Source organism: Anomaloglossus baeobatrachus, chromosome 5 (genome assembly GCF_048569485.1).
Source record: "Anomaloglossus baeobatrachus isolate aAnoBae1 chromosome 5, aAnoBae1.hap1, whole genome shotgun sequence".
In the NCBI taxonomy this organism is placed as follows: domain Eukaryota; kingdom Metazoa; phylum Chordata; class Amphibia; order Anura; family Aromobatidae; genus Anomaloglossus; species Anomaloglossus baeobatrachus.
The window spans coordinates 585111826-585132377 of NC_134357.1; the positions used below are offsets into that span (position 1 = coordinate 585111826).

A 20552-nucleotide genomic window follows, 5' to 3' on the forward strand; every position below is an offset into this window, starting at 1 on the left:
GAGACATATCAAACGTCAGTGTCCTCATTTGGAGCAGAGGAACATACCTCGGGTACCATTTAACCCCCCCATGTCCCGAGGTATTCCCGGACCCCATCCACAGGGATTAAGACCTCCTTATCCCCTCGTGGATGATCCCCGGCAGTATCAGCAGTACAATGGTCTTCAAATGGTTAACCCTGCCACTCAGGGACCTTCCGCCCCCCTAGCTCTTAATTACACAGGCTCAGAGATCAATGCTATTCAGGGTGGAGCCACCCCTCCTCGTTTCTATGCTCCGGCAGTGAAGGAGCTGCAGGAATATGAGGACCAGGCTCTCGCTGATGGTCTCTTTGGGGCAGAGGTGGGGGCTGTGGGGCGAAAGACTCTCATAGACGAGAATGATGGATTTTTTGGGCTTCCCACGGCGGGAGACACGGATTGATGCCGTGAACCCCTGTTCCCCTCACCTTTCTTGCCCATCTTTCCCTGGGCAGGGATGGACGACTGTATGTCAGAGGGAGAATGGAGGGGCTATCGTGGGAAGACATTCTCGTTGATACAGGAGCCTCGGTTTCGGTAACTGGGCACAAATTGCAGTCACCCCCTGGACTGCCTGAAACTACCACTTTGGTAGGATTTGAAGGCTCCTGTATTCAAGCAACAAAAAGCCGTCCAGTGAACCTGAGATTTCAGGACTCAGGGGGATCGAAGCAAAGGGGTCTTCGATGTACTTTTTGGGTAAATCCACAGTTGGACTCCACTATTTTGGGAACTGATGTACTAGGAGCATTGGGAATTGTTGATTTATGTAACCGAGCTCTGTGGCGTGACAAGAGAGCCACTGTTTGTTCCGTTATTGTGCCTGTGGAAGAAGAGCTGGAGAGTCATAAAGTAGACATTGCCAGCTTGAATCTATGTACTGATGAAATTTTGGGGAAAATGTTGCAAATGATGCTTTAAAAGATGAATTGAAACAGTTGTTCCCAGAATTGTGGACTTCAAATGAAACTGATTGTGGTCTAATGCAAACTCAGGTTAAAATTGATGGTGATAAGCTACCACCTTTCCAGCGACAGTACCGAATTCCTGAAGAAATCACCCCGTACATACGGGTGGCAGTTTCTGGGTTGGAAAAACAGGGAGTGGTCGTGCATAGAAACTGCCTGTGCAACAGCCCCATCCTGCCTGTCAAAAAGACAGATGGTAGCTTTCGCATGGTTGTGGACCTGAGACTTGTAAATAAGTACACTCCGTTAGCTGCTTACTTTGTTGCATCTGTCCCTGAAGTCATGTCGCAGCTGAGGAATGAATGTAAAGTGTTTTCATGTCTTGACATTGCAAACGGATTTTTCTCCGTACCCATTGTTAATTTTTCCAGATAATTTATTGTAGATTTTGCTTGCCTTGCTAAACCACTATATGAGCTCCTAAAATGTATTGAGAATGATTATGTCCAAATCATTATCGAAATCCTACAGGCCTTTGACGGGTTAAAGCGGGCTCTCACTGCAGCCATGGCATTAATCAACCCTGATCCCTCCCAGCCCTGCACAGGGGATGTATCCATCTCATCTGTGCTTTTGCAAGAATGGTCCAAAGAAGGTTCTGAAATTGCAAGTCATTTACATGCCTTGGGTTTTTCCGCTCAGTTGTTAACGTGCATGGAAAAAGGCTTCACTTTGTGCATGAAGCATGTATTGGCTGTACACTGGACGATGAATCAAGTAAGACACATAGTCGGATCTGCCCCTTTGATTTTACCAGCCATTCTGCTGGCCATCCGTGCTGTGGCTTCCAAATCCACAGGAATTTCTCCTTTTGAATTAATGACGGGAAGACAGATGCCTGTTCATTTGCCAAGTGACATTGTATCTCCTTGCCCAGAACAAGCCATAGTACAGAGGGATCAGTGGCACCAAAACCAACAACAGATTTAGCACCTTTAGTAATATACTGTTTTTCAGATGGCTAAAAGTTGTCAATCCTACTGAAAAATCCTTTCAATCCAAAATTGTTACAGAAGCTCAGATCATAGTTAAAAACTTCAGGTAGAACTCAGAGAAGCAAATTGGGAGTGTTCATTTTTCATCACTCAAGTGATCAGCCCCACAATATTAGGAGTACATAGGTTTAGCAAGCCAACAAACAAAGGTGTTAAAAGTGTTCACATTGATCAATGCAAACTTCTTAATATTGGTAAGAACTGATACCTCACTTTTATTTTTCCCACAGGTCCCTAACCATGGATCCGCCAGAATATCTGGAGGTAGAGTTTCACACTATACAGTGGGACTCTGATAGTGTGAGAGGGGGAGAAGATCTGAAGATTCCAGAATTTGGAGAGGAAGAAAAGCAGGAAACATGGATCATAAGATTTAAGGACTGTTACAGGACTCATTACCTTGGGACTCATACTTTGATTACTTTGGACTCCTACTTTGATTATTTTTTTTGTGTTTTTTTTGTTTTTGTTAGGGATATGGGCCCTCCATGTACGTGCTCAATCTGATCTCTTGAAAAAACTGGCTTACTGGTGTATGAGTCAATGAGGTCCCTGGATAATCCTGTCTATGGCAATTCAACATTGCATATGTCAGCTCTGTAAGTTGTACTCTGGACAGAGTACAAAAGGGGGAGTTGTTAGAGAATAGTCAGCCATAATATGCGGAGCAGCCATGTTGTATCTAACAGCCATCTTGGGCAGACTTGAGCAAACTAACTTTGCAGCTAATGAGATGCATTGGCTAGAGTTCTCCCCCCAGAGAGGAGAGAGATGATATCAGTGTTATTAGCAAGTATAAGAAAAAGTCTAAAAAGGTTAAATCGAATAGAAGAATACAATTGCGTCAGTTGATAGATGGTGATGTGTAGTCATGAATAGCAGGTATATTGAATTGATAAAGAAACAAAGTTGTCAATAGAGTTGTCAGTGTTTGAAGAGTTATGTGAAGTAGAGGCGCCTTCAGGGATCAGAGATGTTAGCAATGACGACATTACTGAATTAATTAAAAGTACCATGGAGGCCCATAGGGATCTGATAAGTTTCTACCGCAATGCTCGTAAATAATGTCATGATGTATCATTATATTCTTTGTTCTCTAACGTATACGCCTTTCTCTGCAGTATGAGCTTTGCTTTGTCTAACATGTATAAAAACCCCACCCGCATATCGGGGGACACTTCTTCTTCATCTGTTGCTAATTCTGCTGTTCTACAAGACACCTGCGTGTGTCTTCGTGCCGATAACCTGTCTTATCTGCTCTGTTGCTATCTCGGAATAAACTTCAGTCTTTGCTTGGAACGGATTGTTTACAACGTCTTCTTAGCTCTCGAGGTCTACGAGAACCTTTTTCTTTCACACTCCACCTCACCCAATCAGCAGCGGCCCTGCATCACATCCCCCGCACACCCCCACCTTACTCTACCCACACCCAATCAGCAGCGCCGACCGCTCAATTAGGACACGCCCACTCGCCGAAACCCTGACAACACCATAACGCAGCCGGCGGACAGGTGCATGGGACACCGCCACGCCATGGATGCCCCCTACACCTGAAGCGATGAAGCACAGTAAGCCCCGACCCATCATCACCGCACACACCCAGGCACTACCGCTCCCATCATCACCGCACACACGCAGGCACTACCGCTCCCATTATCACCGCACACACCCCGGCACTACTGCACCTATCATCACCGCGCACACCCCGGCACTACTGCACCCATCATCACCGCACACACCCCGGCACTACTGCAGCCATTATCACCGCACACACCCCGGCACTACCGCTTCCATCATCACCGTACACACCCCGGCACTACTGCACCTCTGTGGATTACGTCGGACCTGCAGGGGTATTTGGGGCTTTTAATAAAGTGAAAGAGGGCGTTTTTTTGTCTTTTATTCCAAATAAAGGATTTTTTCGGGTGTATGTGTTTATTTACTTTAACATACAGGTTAATCATGGAAGGTATCTCGGTTAAATGCCTGCCAGGATTAACCTAGGACTTAGTGGCAGCTATGGGCTGCCATTAACTCCTTATTACCTCGATTGCCACCGCACCAGGGCAATTCGGGATGAGCCGGGTAGAGTCCTGGGACTGTCGCATCTAATGGATGCCGCAATTCCGGGCGGCTAATGGCTGATATTTTTAGGCTGGGGGGCTCCCCATAACGTGGGGCTCCCCATCCTGAGAATACCAGCCTTCATTCGTGTGGCTTTATCTTGGCTGGTATCAAAATTAGGGAGGACTGCACACCGTTTTTCAATCATTTATTTATTTTACTACACGATATAGACCCGCCTGCATGCGGCTGTGATTGGTTGCAGTGAGACAGCTGTAAGTCATTGTGGGGGCGTGTCTGACTGCAACCAATCATAGGCACCGGTGGGCGGGGGAACCAGGGAATACGAGATGGAATAATGAGCGGCCGGCATTTTCAAAAGAGGAGAAGCTGCCAGAGCAGTGTGACAGCTGTGCAGTGCCGCGCCGGTGATCGGTGAGTATGACAGGAGGTGAGAGGGGGGAGAGAAACCAGGAGTGATTTTAAACGACTTTGATCGTTCTGCTGGACATGCCGAGCATGTTCAGTAGAACGTGACGGAATCAGTCACCGGATTCCACCGCTTAGTGCATTGCAGCGGAATCCGCCACCATAGACTATCATTAGACACCTTGGCGAATTCTAACGGAATCCGTCAAGGTGCGTTATTTTCACAACCCAAAAAACGCTACATGCAGCGTTCACTCCGCCCGACGCTGCGTCAAAATAACGACTCAGCGTCGTCCAGCGGATGCAACGCAGACACTTGCGTTACGGTGCTTCGTTAATACAAGTCTATGGAGAATAGCGCAGTGCGTTAACGGACTGCGCTATTTTCCATAGCGACGGATTGCGCTGAATGCAAGTTTAAAAGCGCCCTACGCCACAGACACACAGAGGGTCGGGGACCGGAGGAGACACAGCTGCGGCATTGCAGGGCTTCTCCACGCCACAGAGACACATAGAGGGACGGGGACAGGAGGAAACGCAGCTGCGGCACACTAGGAACCCAGCACTCCAGGACGCAGCTCTCCCACTAACCAACGATAAATGCAGGTGAAGCACATGGCTACTTAAAGATTAACACTGCTGTGAATGTTAAGGAGCCACTCACAGTCCGCAGGTACAGGATGTGTATCGGGTAACAATTGCGATGAGGGAGGAACTTCCGCTGCCAGAGCGCTGACGTCAAAGGCAGAGGCCGCTTGCCTCTGATTGGTCAGCACACTGCCTAAAGGCTGCTTTACACGAGACGATCTATCGTGCGATAGATCGTCGGGGTCACGGATTTTGTGACGCACTTCCGGCATCGCATGCGACGTCGGGCAGTGTGTCACCTCCGAGCGACGCAGTATCGCTCACAAATCGTGAGTTGTGTACTCGTCGCTCGGTTTCATAATCAAGTTTAATTTAATTGTTTATCGTTCCCGGGGTAGCACACGCCGCTCCGTGTGACACCCCGGGAACCATGGACAGCAGCTTACCTGCGTCACGCGGAAGAAAGGGGGTGGGCGGGATGTTTACGTCCCGCTCATCTCCGCCCCTCCGCTTTTATTGGCCGGCTGCCGCGTGACGTCGCTGTGACGCCGAACGTCCCTCCCACTCCAGGAAGTGGATGTTCGCCGCCCACAACGACGTTGCACAGCAGGTAAGTACGTGTGACGGCGCTTTAACGTCTTTGTGCGACACGGGCAGCGATTTGCCCGTGACGTAAAAAGGACGGGGGCAGGTATGATCGATTGTGAAATCGCACATTCGGTCGTACCGTGTAAAGCAGCCTTTAGAGTAGCAGCTGACAGCAGAAGTTCCTCACTCGTCACGATGGTTACCGATACACATCCTGTACCGGAGAACTACATGAACTGGGAGGCTGGCAATGGAACGGAAGGTAAGGTGAGCATATTATATATGTGTGTGTGTGTGTGTTTTTGTGTGTGTTTGTGTGGACTGTAAGAGCGGGTCAGAGTGCGGTGGATGTACGGAACCGGAAGTGTGTGCGGTGAGTATTTGCTCGTACAGCAAAGCTTGCTCGTAAATGGAGTTAAGCGGGCTTTACACGCTACGATATATCAAACGTCGCACTGTGTGACATCCCGGGAACAATGAACACAGCTTACCAGCGTCCCGCCGGCAATGCGGAGGGAAGGGGGTGGGCGGGATGTTTACGTCCCTCTCATCTGCGCCCCTCCGCGTCTATTGGCCGGCGGCTGTGTGACGTCGCTGTGACTAATTGCCCGTGCCGCATAAACGATGTGCGATCGCACAATTAATTGATACGTGTAAAGCAGGCTTTACAAATTTACAGCAAGCTTTGCTCATATAGCAAAATACTCGCTTACTGGGTTACTTGTAAACTGAGGTTCCACTGTATATTTTTCTGCACATAAGGCCTAAGCCACACGGCGAGAAAATCGGTGCGAGTGGAGTGCGATAAAACATCGCATTCCCCTCGGACCAATTCTAGCCTGTGTGACAGCACACATGAGCGATTATTTTCTCAGCCCTAATCGGACCGAGAAAACAATCGCAGCATGCTGCGATTGTAATCCGAGACTCTTTCTCTCGCACCCATTCAAGTGAATGGGGCGAGAGAAAAATCGCACTGCACTCGCGGTACACCGGTGTACTGCCAGTGCAATGCGAGAATGTCTATAGCCGGCTACACAGGCGAGAGGGAGAGAAATCCCTCCCTCCCCTCCTGAGTGCCGGCCCGCCCCCTGCAGCTGAGGTCTGCTCGCACGAACGGACCTCAGTTGCAAGGACACAAGCATGAGACTCGGCTCTGCTGTACTGCCAGCACGAGCCGAGTCTCATGCAAGGGGATCGCAGTAGTCCCCGTGTGGCCCCGGCCTAACACTTTATACAGGATGCAGCCAGGCCTCTTTTTGTTAGGCCTTGCATATTGGAGTCCGTGTCCCTGTCTGGTGCACATATATATAGTATACCTCCCAACCGTCCCGGATTCTGCGGGACTGCCACGATTTTTCAGGTCTGTCCCGCACTCCCGCGGCTCACAGCTGATGTCCCGACTCCTCCCCTCAGTGGAGTGAATAAATTAAATTAAATTATCATCTGCTCTGGATTTTCAGGGCGGCTGGGACTCGAACCCGTGGAACTGTGAGTTTATTGTTTCAAAGGCAGCAGCTTTACCACTGAGCTACTGCCTGTATTGAAACCAATAGGAAGATTTTGTTATCTTGACCTCTATACTGCAGGTGAGACACCAGAAGCAGGTTATTCAGCTGCAAGGATGGATGGAGGGATGGATGGATGGATGGAGGGATGGATGAATGGAGGGATGAATGGAGGGATAGAGGGAGGGATGGATGATAGAGGGATGAATGGAGGGATAGAGGGAGGGATGGATGATAGAGGGATGAATGGAGGGATAGAGGGATGGATGAATGGAGGGATAGAGGGATTAATGGAGGGATAGAGGCAGGGATAGAGGGAGGGATGGATGGATGAATGTTGGTATGAATGGAGGGATAGAGGGAGGGATAGAGGGAGGGATGAATGGAGGGATAGAGGAATGAATGGAGGGATAGAGGGAGGGATGGATGGATGATAGAGGGATGAATGGAGGGATGAATGGAGGGATAGGATAGGAATATCATGGATAGATAGAGGGATAGATAGATAGATAGAGGGATAGATAGAGGGATAGATATAGATAGATAAATACTGTATCTCAATGTAGGTGAAGGAAAGAGTCAGATTCATTTGTTCCCATAAAACTACTATAAAGAAATGAGGAAAAAAATACAAATACATTTTTTTTTTTTTTATCTTCACCACCTTGGATTCAAACCAGCAACGTTCAAAACTTGTGTCCAGCAGCCTCCTGGCTTTCCTAGCTGCTCTAGCTGTTGAGCCACTAGGATTGATTGTGTCAGAGGGAGGATTTCACATAAATGAACCTACAATGCAGCCGATTACACAGGACACAGCTACATTGTCAGAGCAGCATCTCTATGTCCTGTATTCTGGAGAGAGAGGAAAAGAGGATTTTTTTTTTCTTCTAATAAAGTTACTAAGATAATAAAAAAAATAGAATAATGTAATTTTATTACACTTTTTTATAAAATAATAAAAATCACAAATCAGCAAATAACATGGACATATTTGGTGTCCCTGTAATTGTAACGACCCGAACAACACAGCGATCAGGTTATTTATGGGGATCGGTAAATGGCGGGAAAAAAATGGCGCAATTTATTATTTTTCTTTATTAAAACCCATAAAAAATGTAATAAAAATGGATCACTGAGGCAGTGTTCACACATAACGTAAATACTGCATTTTTTCTGCAGGTGTCCGCGCCATGAGTGCAATAACAATGTTCTCTGATTATTGCGTGTTTGCGGTATTTTTTATACATTGTCCCCCTTATTTGATACATGTTTGTTGCTGATGTGAATCCTGAAGCTTATAAAGAAAGAAACACGAAATCCGCACAGTTCAGCGGCGTCTTTCCACGCACCAGTGTTCTCTGGAGGTTTCTATGTGGAGCTTAAAAAAATGCAAGAAAAAGCCTCTCTGTACAATAAAAACACTTAAAAACGCAGATTCACATCTGAACCAAAAACACATTAAATAATGGAGAAAAGGCAGAAAAAAATGCAGCAAAAAAAATGGAAAAAACAGAGAAGATTGTTATTGTGTAGTTTGGTGCAGACAGAAACAAAAAGAAACAGAATTTATGCAACGTGTGAACACGGATTGATAGGCACAAATAAGCAACATGTCATATAGTGACACAGAAATATAAAAAAATTCTGACTGCTATAAATATGAATGAACAGTCCACGGCATCTGCTGAATGACCCTTACTGCCAAATGGGTGTGGCTGGGGGTGTGGCTAGGGGCGTGGTCAAAATTTGCCCGGGCAGTTTTACATCCGCTGCCTCTTTTTGCTGTATTTGCTTAATTTTTGGAGGATTATTATTCCTCTTTTTGTTGTTTTATATTTTGCTAATAATGTGTACAGCGCCACAGAGTATAGAGGCAATATATAAGGAAGCGATAAATAACCTGCACCTACCTCCACCTGCAGAGCCGCACACTAGATATATAATACCCTGCACCTACCTCCACCTGCAGAGCCGCACACTAGATATATAATACCCTGCACCTACCTCCACCTGCAGAGCCGCACACTAGATATATAATACCCTGCACCTACCTCCACCTGCAGAGCCGCACACAGATATATAATAACCTGCACCTACCTCCACCTGCAGAGCCGCACACTAGATATATAATACCCTGCACCTACCTCCACCTGCAGAGCCGCACACTAGATATATAATACCCTGCACCTACCTCCACCTGCAGAGCCGCACACTAGATATATAATACCCTGCACCTACCTCCACCTGCAGAGCCGCACACTAGATATATAATACCCTGCACCTACCTCCACCTGCAGAGCCGCACACTAGATATATAATACCCTGCACCTACCTCCACCTGCAGAGCCGCACACTAGATATATAATACCCTGCACCTACCTCCTCCTGCAGAGCCGCACACAGATATATAATACCCTGCACCTACCTCCACCTGCAGAGCCGCACACAGATATATAATAACCTGCACCTACCTCCACCTGCAGAGCCGCACACTAGATATATAATACCCTGCACCTACCTCCACCTGCAGAGCCGCACACTAGATATATAATACCCTGCACCTACCTCCACCTGCAGAGCCGCACACAGATATATAATACCCTGCACCTACCTCCACCTGCAGAGCCGCACACTAGATATATAATACCCTGCACCTACCTCCACCTGCAGAGCCGCACACTAGATATATAATACCCTGCACCTACCTCCACCTGCAGAGCCGCACACAGATATATAATACCCTGCACCTACCTCCACCTGCAGAGCCACACACTAGATATATAATACCCTGCACCTACCTCCACCTGCAGAGCCGCACACAGATATATAATACCCTGCACCTACCTCCACCTGCAGAGCCGCACACTAGATATATAATACCCTGCACCTACCTCCACCTGCAGAGCCGCACACAGATATATAATACCCTGCACCTACCTCCACCTGCAGAGCCGCACACAGATATATAATAACCTGCACCTACCTCCACCTGCAGAGCCGCACACAGATATATAATAACCTGCACCTACCTCCACCTGCAGAGCCGCACACTAGATATATAATACCCTGCACCTACCTCCACCTGCAGAGCCGCACACTAGATATATAATAACCTGCACCTACCTCCACCTGCAGAGCCGCACACTAGATATATAATAACCTGCACCTACCTCCACCTGCAGAGCCGCACACTAGATATATAATACCCTGCACCTACCTCCTCCTGCAGAGCCGCACACTAGATATATAATACCCTGCACCTACCTCCACCTGCAGAGCCGCACACTAGATATATAATAACCTGCACCTACCTCCACCTGCAGAGCCGCACACTAGATATATAATAACCTGCACCTACCTCCACCTGCAGAGCCGCACACTAGATATATAATACCCTGCACCTACCTCCACCTGCAGAGCCGCACACTAGATATATAATACCCTGCACCTACCTCCACCTGCAGAGCCGCACACTAGATATATAATACCCTGCACCTACCTCCTCCTGCAGAGCCGCACACTAGATATATAATAACCTGCATCTACCTCCACCTGCAGAGCCGCACACTAGATATATAATACCCTGCACCTACCTCCACCTGCAGAGCCGCACACTAGATATATAATACCCTGCACCTACCTCCACCTGCAGAGCCGCACACTAGATATATAATACCCTGCACCTACCTCCTCCTGCAGAGCCGCACACTAGATATATAATACCCTGCACCTACCTCCACCTGCAGAGCCGCACACAGATATATAATACCCTGCACCTACCTCCACCTGCAGAGCCGCACACTAGATATATAATACCCTGCACCTACCTCCACCTGCAGAGCCGCACACAGATATATAATACCCTGCACCTACCTCCACCTGCAGAGCCGCACACAGATATATAATACCCTGCACCTACCTCCACCTGCAGAGCCGCACACTAGATATATAATACCCTGCACCTACCTCCACCTGCAGAGCCGCACACTAGATATATAATACCCTGCACCTACCTCCACCTGCAGAGCCGCACACTAGATATATAATACCCTGCACCTACCTCCACCTGCAGAGCCGCACACAGATATATAATACCCTGCACCTACCTCCACCTGCAGAGCCGCACACTAGATATATAATACCCTGCACCTACCTCCACCTGCAGAGCCGCACACTAGATATATAATACCCTGCACCTACCTCCACCTGCAGAGCCGCACACTAGATATATAATACCCTGCACCTACCTCCACCTGCAGAGCCGCACACTAGATATATAATACCCTGCACCTACCTCCACCTGCAGAGCCGCACACTAGATATATAATACCCTGCACCTACCTCCTCCTGCAGAGCCGCACACTAGATATATAATACCCTGCACCTACCTCCACCTGCAGAGCCGCACACAGATATATAATACCCTGCACCTACCTCCACCTGCAGAGCCGCACACTAGATATATAATACCCTGCACCTACCTCCACCTGCAGAGCCGCACACAGATATATAATACCCTGCACCTACCTCCACCTGCAGAGCCGCACACAGATATATAATACCCTGCACCTACCTCCACCTGCAGAGCCGCACACTAGATATATAATACCCTGCACCTACCTCCACCTGCAGAGCCGCACACTAGATATATAATACCCTGCACCTACCTCCACCTGCAGAGCCGCACACTAGATATATAATACCCTGCACCTACCTCCACCTGCAGAGCCGCACACAGATATATAATACCCTGCACCTACCTCCACCTGCAGAGCCGCACACTAGATATATAATACCCTGCACCTACCTCCACCTGCAGAGCCGCACACTAGATATATAATACCCTGCACCTACCTCCACCTGCAGAGCCGCACACTAGATATATAATACCCTGCACCTACCTCCACCTGCAGAGCCGCACACTAGATATATAATACCCTGCACCTACCTCCACCTGCAGAGCCGCACACTAGATATATGGCTGCTCTGTGCTTACAGGACCTGTGATGATGTCACATGGAGGGGAGGAGTCAGGGGTCACATGATCAGCTCCTCAGTGTATGCAGGACTCTGCTGTGCTGGTTGTCATGGTGCTGGATGAGGGGGAGTTTATGTGTGGATGTAGCAGAGCCGTGTGTGTACGAGGTGTACGGAGCGGAGCCGTGTGTGTACGAGGTGTACGGAGCGGAGCCGTGTGTGTATGACGTGTACGGAGCGGAGCCGTGTGTGTACGATGTGTACGGAACAGAGCCGTGTGTGTACGAGGTGTACGGAGCGGAGCCACGTGTGTACGAGGTGTAGGGAACAGAGCCGTGTGTGTATGATGTGTACGGAGCGGAGCCGTGTGTGTACGAGGTGTACGGAGCAGAGCCGTGTGTGTACGAGGTGTACGGAGCGGAGCCGTGTGTGTACGAGGTGTACGGAGCGGAGCCGTGTGTGTACGAGGTGTACGGAGCGGAGCCGTGTGTGTATGACGTGTACGGAGCGGAGCCGTGTGTGTACGAGGTGTACGGAGCGGAGCCGTGTGTGTACGAGGTGTACGGAGCGGAGCCGTGTGTGTACGAGGTGTACGGAACAGAGCCGTGTGTGTATGACGTGTACGGAGCGGAGCCGTGTGTGTACGAGGTGTACGGAGCGGAGCCGTGTGTGTACGAGGTGTACGGAGCGGAGCCGTGTGTGTACGAGGTGTACGGAGCGGAGCCGTGTGTGTATGAGGTGTACAGAGGGGAGCTGTGTGTGTACGAGGTGTACAGAGCGGAGCCGTGTGTGTACGAGGTGTACGGAGCGGAGCCGTGTGTGTATGACGTGTACGGAGCGGAGCCGTGTGTGTACGCTCCGTACACCTCGTACACACACGGCTCCGCTCCGTACACCTCGGAGCCGTGTGTGTACGAGGTGTACGGAACAGAGCCGTGTGTGTATGACGTGTACGGAGCGGAGCCGTGTGTGTACGAGGTGTACGGAGCGGAGCCGTGTGTGTACGAGGTGTACGGAGCGGAGCCGTGTGTGTACGAGGTGTACGGAGCGGAGCCGTGTGTGTATGAGGTGTACAGAGGGGAGCTGTGTGTGTACGAGGTGTACAGAGCGGAGCCGTGTGTGTACGAGGTGTACGGAGCGGAGCCGTGTGTGTATGACGTGTACGGAGCGGAGCCGTGTGTGTACGCTCCGTACACCTCGTACACACACGGCTCCGCTCCGTACACCTCGGAGCCGTGTGTGTACGAGGTGTACGGAACAGAGCCGTGTGTGTATGACGTGTACGGAGCGGAGCCGTGTGTGTACGAGGTGTACGGAGCGGAGCTGTGTATGTACGAGGTGTACGGAGCGGAGCCGTGTGTGTACGAGGTGTACGGAGCGGAGCCGTGTGTGTACGAGGTGTACGGAGCGGAGCCGTGTGTGTACGAGGTGTACGGAGCGGAGCCGTGTGTGTACGAGGTGTACAGAGCGGAGCTGTGTGTGTACGAGGTGTATGGAGCGGAGCCGCGTGTGTACGACATGTACGGAGCGGAGCCGTGTGTGTATGAGGTGTACGAAGCGGAGCTGTGTGTGTACGAAGTGAATGAAAGAGAGCTGTGAGTGTATGATGTGTACGGAGCAGAGCTGTGTGTGTACGAGGTGTACGGGGCAGAGCTGTGTGTGTACGATGTGTAGTGAGTGGGACTGTGAGTGTGCAGTGACCCAGAGTAGACACTACTGGAATGTCCCCTGATGGCCGTGTGTTTCTCTATAATGTTGCGCATTATCTGTGCCTTCTGAAGCCTTGCTCTGAGAGTTGTAGCATCTACACTGACCTCTGCTGGCCGTTCTCAAAACTACCTTTCTCTTACATGGTAACAGGAAGTGACGCAGCTGTGGGGAGATTACCGGGTCCTTTTCTGACAGGAAAAATAGAGAAAGATGTCTGCGTCTGAGGACTCAGGAGGTGAAGGCTGAGTATTGAGGGGAGAGGTGTATGACGCTGGAGGCGGTGGGGCTACTTCCAGTCACTCCTATCCTCTAGTGATGGTGTCTGGTAAGGAGAAGGAAACTCTCTGTTGTGGAAAGGAAAAATCCAGGCGCCATTTATCCTAAATCAAGGTAGAACCCGAACATAGCGAGATCCAGAAAGCCACAAACTGCTCAAAGCCAAGACGGTTATAGAGGCCAAGATGCTACCTACTGTCGGAGCTCGGAGGAGGAAGGGTTAATCCTGCTGTTAAGTAAAGAACTGTAATATACATTGTAGATACTGTTATATGGACCGGCTTATAGTGTGCATTGTCAGCACCGCAGGTTATATGGATCGGCTTATAGTGTGCATTGTCAGCACTGTAGGTTTTATGGACCGGCTTATTGTGTGCTATTATGATTCAGTGACTGAGGAGGATTCGAAAAAGGACAAAAAACTAGGAAACCCAGAATGTAACCAGAGAGGTTGGAAACTCAGCGAACTGCAGACCTAACACACACAACTAGAAGTAGCCGTGGGATGTGCCTATGATGACCTGGTCGCCTCGACACAGCCGAATAACTAATTATTCCTACAAAGAGAAATACAGGAAATGCTAATCTGCCTCGGAGCAGTCCCCAAAGATATAGATAGCCCCCCCCACATATAAAGCTTACGGTGATGTAGGAAAACACAATATACAGGTAGAAAACAGGTTGAGCAAAGCTGAGGCCCAAACTATCTAAATATTAAAGAACAGAAAAGAGCACTGTCTGCAGCCGTGCAATACCCTAGAAAAATAACCAACACGCCTGATATGGAAAAATACTGAGCCCACATGGACTCCCCCCACTATATCAGCACTCTGGTGTTACTGGGATCCAAACAAAACACTAATATAGTGGAGGGACTGAAATTAGTACCAAGCAAGACAAAACAAAATACATAGCAGAATATGGAGCAAGGTACACAGACATTCCCAGCAGGGAATGATCCAACTCCACCCAGAACTCCACACAGGCAAAATAGGAAATAAGCCTTAGTATCTAATCAGAAAAACAACAAGAAGGTGGAAACCACCAGCAGAGATACAAAGACCAAACTTATCTGAAAGGAGTTCTGGTAGACACAGAAGGAAGGGCTGGCTTCAGAATGTCCTTAGCACACAGGAAACAACATTGAGCACCGGCCAGGAACAAGAGACCACTACTCGGTTATATAGGCCCAGTCAGAATAACCTGATTGCCAATCATCCCCAGCTGTCTTGTTTCTATTCAGCAAGCAGACTTCACTACCAGCACTGACCACAAGAAGGATCCCCAAACTGGAACCTAGTCTAAATGTATTCACAACAGTACCCCCCCTTGAGGAGGGTTCACCGAACCCTCACCAGAGCCCCAGGCTTTGTCAGGATGGGCCCGATGAAAAGCACAAACCAAGCAATCAGCATGTATGTCAGAAGCAAACACCCAAGAATTATCCTCCTGACCATAACCTTGCCACTTGACCAGGTAGTGGAGCTTCCATCTAGAAATATGGGAATCCAAAATCTTCTCCACGACATATTCCAGATTCCCCTCGACCAACACAGGATCAGGAAGTGCAGCCATGGGCACTAACGGTTCAACAAATTTTTTCAACAAAGACTTATGAAAGAGATTGTGAATCTTGAAAGTCTCTGGAAGAGCCAAACGGAAAGAAACAGGATTAGTCATCTCCAAAATTTTATAAGGTCCAATAAACCTTGGCTTAAATTTTGGAGACAAGACTTTGATAGGAACATATCTGGAGGACAACCAGACCAAGTCCCCCACTTTAAACCGGGGACCCAGAGTCCTACGCTGCTTGGCAAACCGTTGGGCATTTTCCTGGGAGTGGGACAATTTATCCACCACTTGATCCCAAATTTGCTACATTTTATCTACTACAGAATCAACACCTGGAAAGGCCGAAGCCTCCATCTGCTCCGAAGAAAACCGAGGATGAAACCCGAAATTGCTAAAAAAAAGGAGACAACAACGTGGCCGAACTAGCCCTATTATTAAGAGCAAACTCAGCCAAAGACAAAAAAGAAACCCAGTCATCCTGATCAGCAGACACAAAACATCTTAAATAGGTTTCCAAAGTCTGGTTTGTCCTCTCAGTCTGTCCATTGGTCTGAGGATGAAGCGCAGAGGAGAAAGATAACTCAATTCCCAGCCTTGAAGAAAAAGCTCTCCAAAATCTAGACACAAACTGGACTCCTCTGTCGGACACAACATTCTCAGGAATACCATGCGAACGAACTGACGAAGAAACAAAGGCACCAACTCCGAAGCTGATGGAAACTTAGGCAGTGGCACCAAATGAACCATTAAGGAAAATCTATCACAGATTACCCAAATAACCATCATCCTCTGAGAAACAGGCAGATCGGAAATAAAATCCATTGAGATGTGAGTCCATTGCATCGGCAATGGCAATAACAATCCACTAGAACAAGCACAACAAGGCTTGAATCTAGAACAAATCCCACAGGACTACACAAAACTCCTCACATCACGAGACAGAGAAGGCCACCAAAAGGAGCTATTCACCAAATCCCTTGTGCCAAAAATCCCAGGATGACCAGCCAACGCAGTACAATGAATTTCAGACATCACTTTACTCCTCCATTGGTCAGGTGCGTAGAATTTCCCCACATGACATCTCTCAGGTTTGTTCTCCTGAAATTCCTGAAGAGCTAGTCTCAAATCGGGTGAGATCGCGGAGAGAATAATTCCCTCATGCAGGATGGTAGCAGGCTCGGTCACATGAAGAGAATCAGCAAAGAAACTCCTTAATTTTCTTAGTGCCCGGAATATAAGAGACCAAAAAATTAATGCGCGTGAAAACAAGACCCATATAGCCTGCCTGGGATTCAACCTCTTGGCAGATTCGAGATAGATCAAATTCTTATGATCGGTGAGTACAACAGTTTGATGTCTTGCCCCCTCCAGCCAATGTCGCCATTTCTCAAACGCCTACTTCATAGCCAATAATTCCCGATTCCCCACATCATCAATTCGTTCTGGTGGTGAAACTTTTCGGGGAAAAAAAGCACAGGGTCTAATTTTAGAAGTCACATGGTCTCTTTGAGACAAGACAGCCCCAGCTCCGATCTCTGAGGCATCGATCACCACCTGAAAAGGAATAGACACATCAGACTGCCACAAGACTGGAGCAGAAGTAAACCTCCTTTTAAGCTCCTGAAAAGCCAAGACTGCCTCTGGAGACCAATTCACAACATCATCTCTCTTTTTGGTCAAATCAGTCAATGGCTTGACAATACTGGAAAAATTGCCCATGAATTTACAATAGAAATTAGCAAAACCCAAAAACTTCTGAAGGGCTTTCAAAGAAGTAGGCTGAACCCAATCATGAATGGCCTGGACCTTGACCGAATCCATTTCAATAGAAGATGGGGACAAAATGAACCCCAAAAAAGAGATCTTTTGTACACGAAAAAGATATTTCAATCCCTTAACATATAGCGCATTGTCCCTGAGAACCTGAAACACTGTCCGAACCTGTTCAACATGAGAATCCCAGTTGTCAGAAAAAATTAAAATGTCGTCCAAATAGACAATCAAAAACTTGTCAACAAAGTCCCGGAAAATATCATTCATGAAAGATTGGTGGATGGAAGGGACATTAGTGAGCCCAAAGGGCATCACTAGGTACTCAAAATGCCCCTCAGGGGTATTAAACACCGTCTTACAATCATCACCCTACTTAATGCGAATGAGATCATATGCCCCCCGAAGATCAAAAAACCGGCACCCAAGAGTGAAAATGATGGTCTGATGTGACCCTTCTCCAATGACCCTTAATATAAGTCCGCATAGCAACACGTTCAGGTACAGATAAATTGAAAAGCTGTCCCTTAGGAAATTTACATACAGACACTAATTCAATAGCGCAATCATAGTCCCTATGCGGAGGTAAGGACACAGCCTCGGTCTCATTAAATACATCCATGAAACCCGCCAAATAGTCAGGGACCTCCTGTGTCTGATATAAAATAGACAAAACAGAAGTGTCACTATGCACACATTGACAGCCCCAACTAGTCACAGACAAAGATGTCCAATCCAAAACTGGATTATAGGCTTGCAACCAAGGAAATCCCAGTACTAAAATGTCATGGAAATTATGCAAGACCAAAAACTTAGAAACCTCCTGATGGTCAGGCGCTCCCACATTGTCACCTGGGTCCAAAACTGGGGCTTATTTTCAGCTAAAAGAGTAGCATCAATACCCCTCAAAGTAATTGGAGTATGCAAAGGTGCCATAGGAAAACCACAGCGCTCAGCAAACCCAAAATCCATCAAGTTCAGGACCACTTCTATATCAATAAAAGCCATAGCCGAAAATGATGACAGGGAACAGATCAAAGAAACTGACAAAAGAAACTTAGGATGTATATTGCCCAAAGTAAATGAACAGGCAAATCGTTTTTCACGCTTAGGGCAGACAGAAATAGTGTGAGAGGCGTTTCCACAGAAGAAACACAGCTTATTACGACGTCTAAAACCTTGCCGTTCCGCCCTAGAAAGGACCCTATCACACTGCATAGGCTCCGGAGACTGCTCTGAGAGCAAAACCTCTGCACGCATTGTTTTACGTTCACGTAAACATCTGTCAATCTGATTGGCGAATGACAGAGTCATTGAGACCAGAGGGGACAGGACAGCCCACCATAACAGCCTTAACAGGCTCTGCCAACCCCTTCTGAAAAAGAGCCACAAGAGCCGCATCATTCCACTCAGGAAGGACACGTTTACACGCTTTTCTTATGAGGAGAGCATATTTAGATTTAAAAAGGATCCATAGTTGTAATCCCTTAGTGTATGGGGTTGGAGAGAATATTCTGAGCTTCCTTATGTAGTCATCCTTATTTTGGATGACTATTCCATCCCCCTTTTTGGGAGATAAGAGTTAATATGTGAATCATTGCATAATGATTTTTGGGCAACCTTTCCATTTTTTAGTTATTTTGGGTACTTGGGAGTGTAATATTTCTGATTTTAATGAAAGATTTCAAGCAACAAATCGAGGAAAGTGTCAAAAAAATGACCTTGGCTTTCAAGAGGATAAAAGCTTGATTTTGGGAACACATCAATATGTAGTCTAACTAGACCCTTGTGAAGCTGACCCCTCCTTTGGAAACAGGTAAGTAAAGAAAATCCTAGCAGATGTGAGGCCAATTTCAGCTTGAATGCACAAGAATGCAGAAAAGGACAGATTTATGACCGGTAGTGAGGAGAGCAGCAGTTGAACAGAAAAATAGCAGATAAATTCAAATCCTTTGTTTCCCCTTAAAGAAAATTTGAATTGAGGTTTTATGAACTGCATCAATATAATAGATAGGAAAGTCATATTTTCAAATTTGAGATAAAGTGGAAAACGCAAAGCATCATTCTGCATCATTGGGTGATGGTCTGGGTCCTGCTAAATAGATATTGGCCAGAGAGATAAAAATATCTATTCAATGTCTCCTATCTATGAACAGATAAAATCATGATAGGAAAGATGATGGTAATATCTTCTGCCTGGGACCTCAAGGGACGAAGATATTGTAAAAGTTGTGACTCATCATTTTTTAAGACTAAAGGCCCTGTCACACACAGAGATAAATCTGTGAAAGATCTGTGGTTGCAGTGAAATTGTAGACAATCAGTGCTAGGTTTGTGGCTGTGTACAAATGGAACAATATGTCCATGATTTCACTGCAACCACAGATCTTCCAAAGATTTTTCTCTGTGTGTGACAGGGCCTTTAGACACATCTTATAATTATTTGAAGTCCAGCCCTGTTATGAGTCACCAGAGGGGAGGTATGTGGGTGTAACTTGTGTTAATAAACAGCTAATGCCAATTATGATCCTTGTTCAGTGCAGGTACATTGCTGTGTAGGATTGTTCCAGATTCCATTGGAGTCCTTCCCTCCAGAAATCTGAAGTCATTTCTGTGATCCAGGTTCAGTAATTTTCTTTCGTTATTCCCTTTTATTTTATGTAATTGTATATGCTGTATTGTTTTATTCCCCTTTGTAATATCTTTTGTATATTTTTAGAAACACAGTCTACTTTTCAGATTAAAAATCTAAAATTAATAGCGTATGGCTTTAGGATGTGATTTATAGATTAAGAGTAACAAAGCTACATGTAACGTGTCCAATCAACCTGTATCAGCAGAGACCCTCATTCCAGCGATGTGTCACTTACTTGGCTGCTTGCGGAAGTTTTAATAACAATCAGTCTTCTCTGCTTAAGATCTACCAGTTCTCGAAATGCTTTTGTGTATAACCTCACCCACACCACTGATTGGCAACTGTGTACAATGGGCATTGACATAAAGCTGCCAATCAGGGGTAGGGCAGGGTTATACAGAGCTTATGGAGATGGAGGATACATGGCAGCAGGTTTACTAGTTCTTTAGTG

General features: G+C 47.2%; 1 protein-coding gene across 1 annotated transcript in view; it reads right to left on the reverse strand.

Annotated features, from left to right (window-relative positions):
* LOC142313143 (uncharacterized) overlaps positions 1-8009 on the reverse strand; it is a 135943-nt gene extending 127934 nt beyond the window's left edge. The window contains exon 1 of the mRNA XM_075352131.1: positions 7826-8009. The gene's annotated coding sequence lies outside the window, so the exon portion shown is untranslated. The remainder of the gene's footprint in view (positions 1-7825) is intronic.
* Between the last annotated feature and the right edge of the window lie 12543 nt (positions 8010-20552).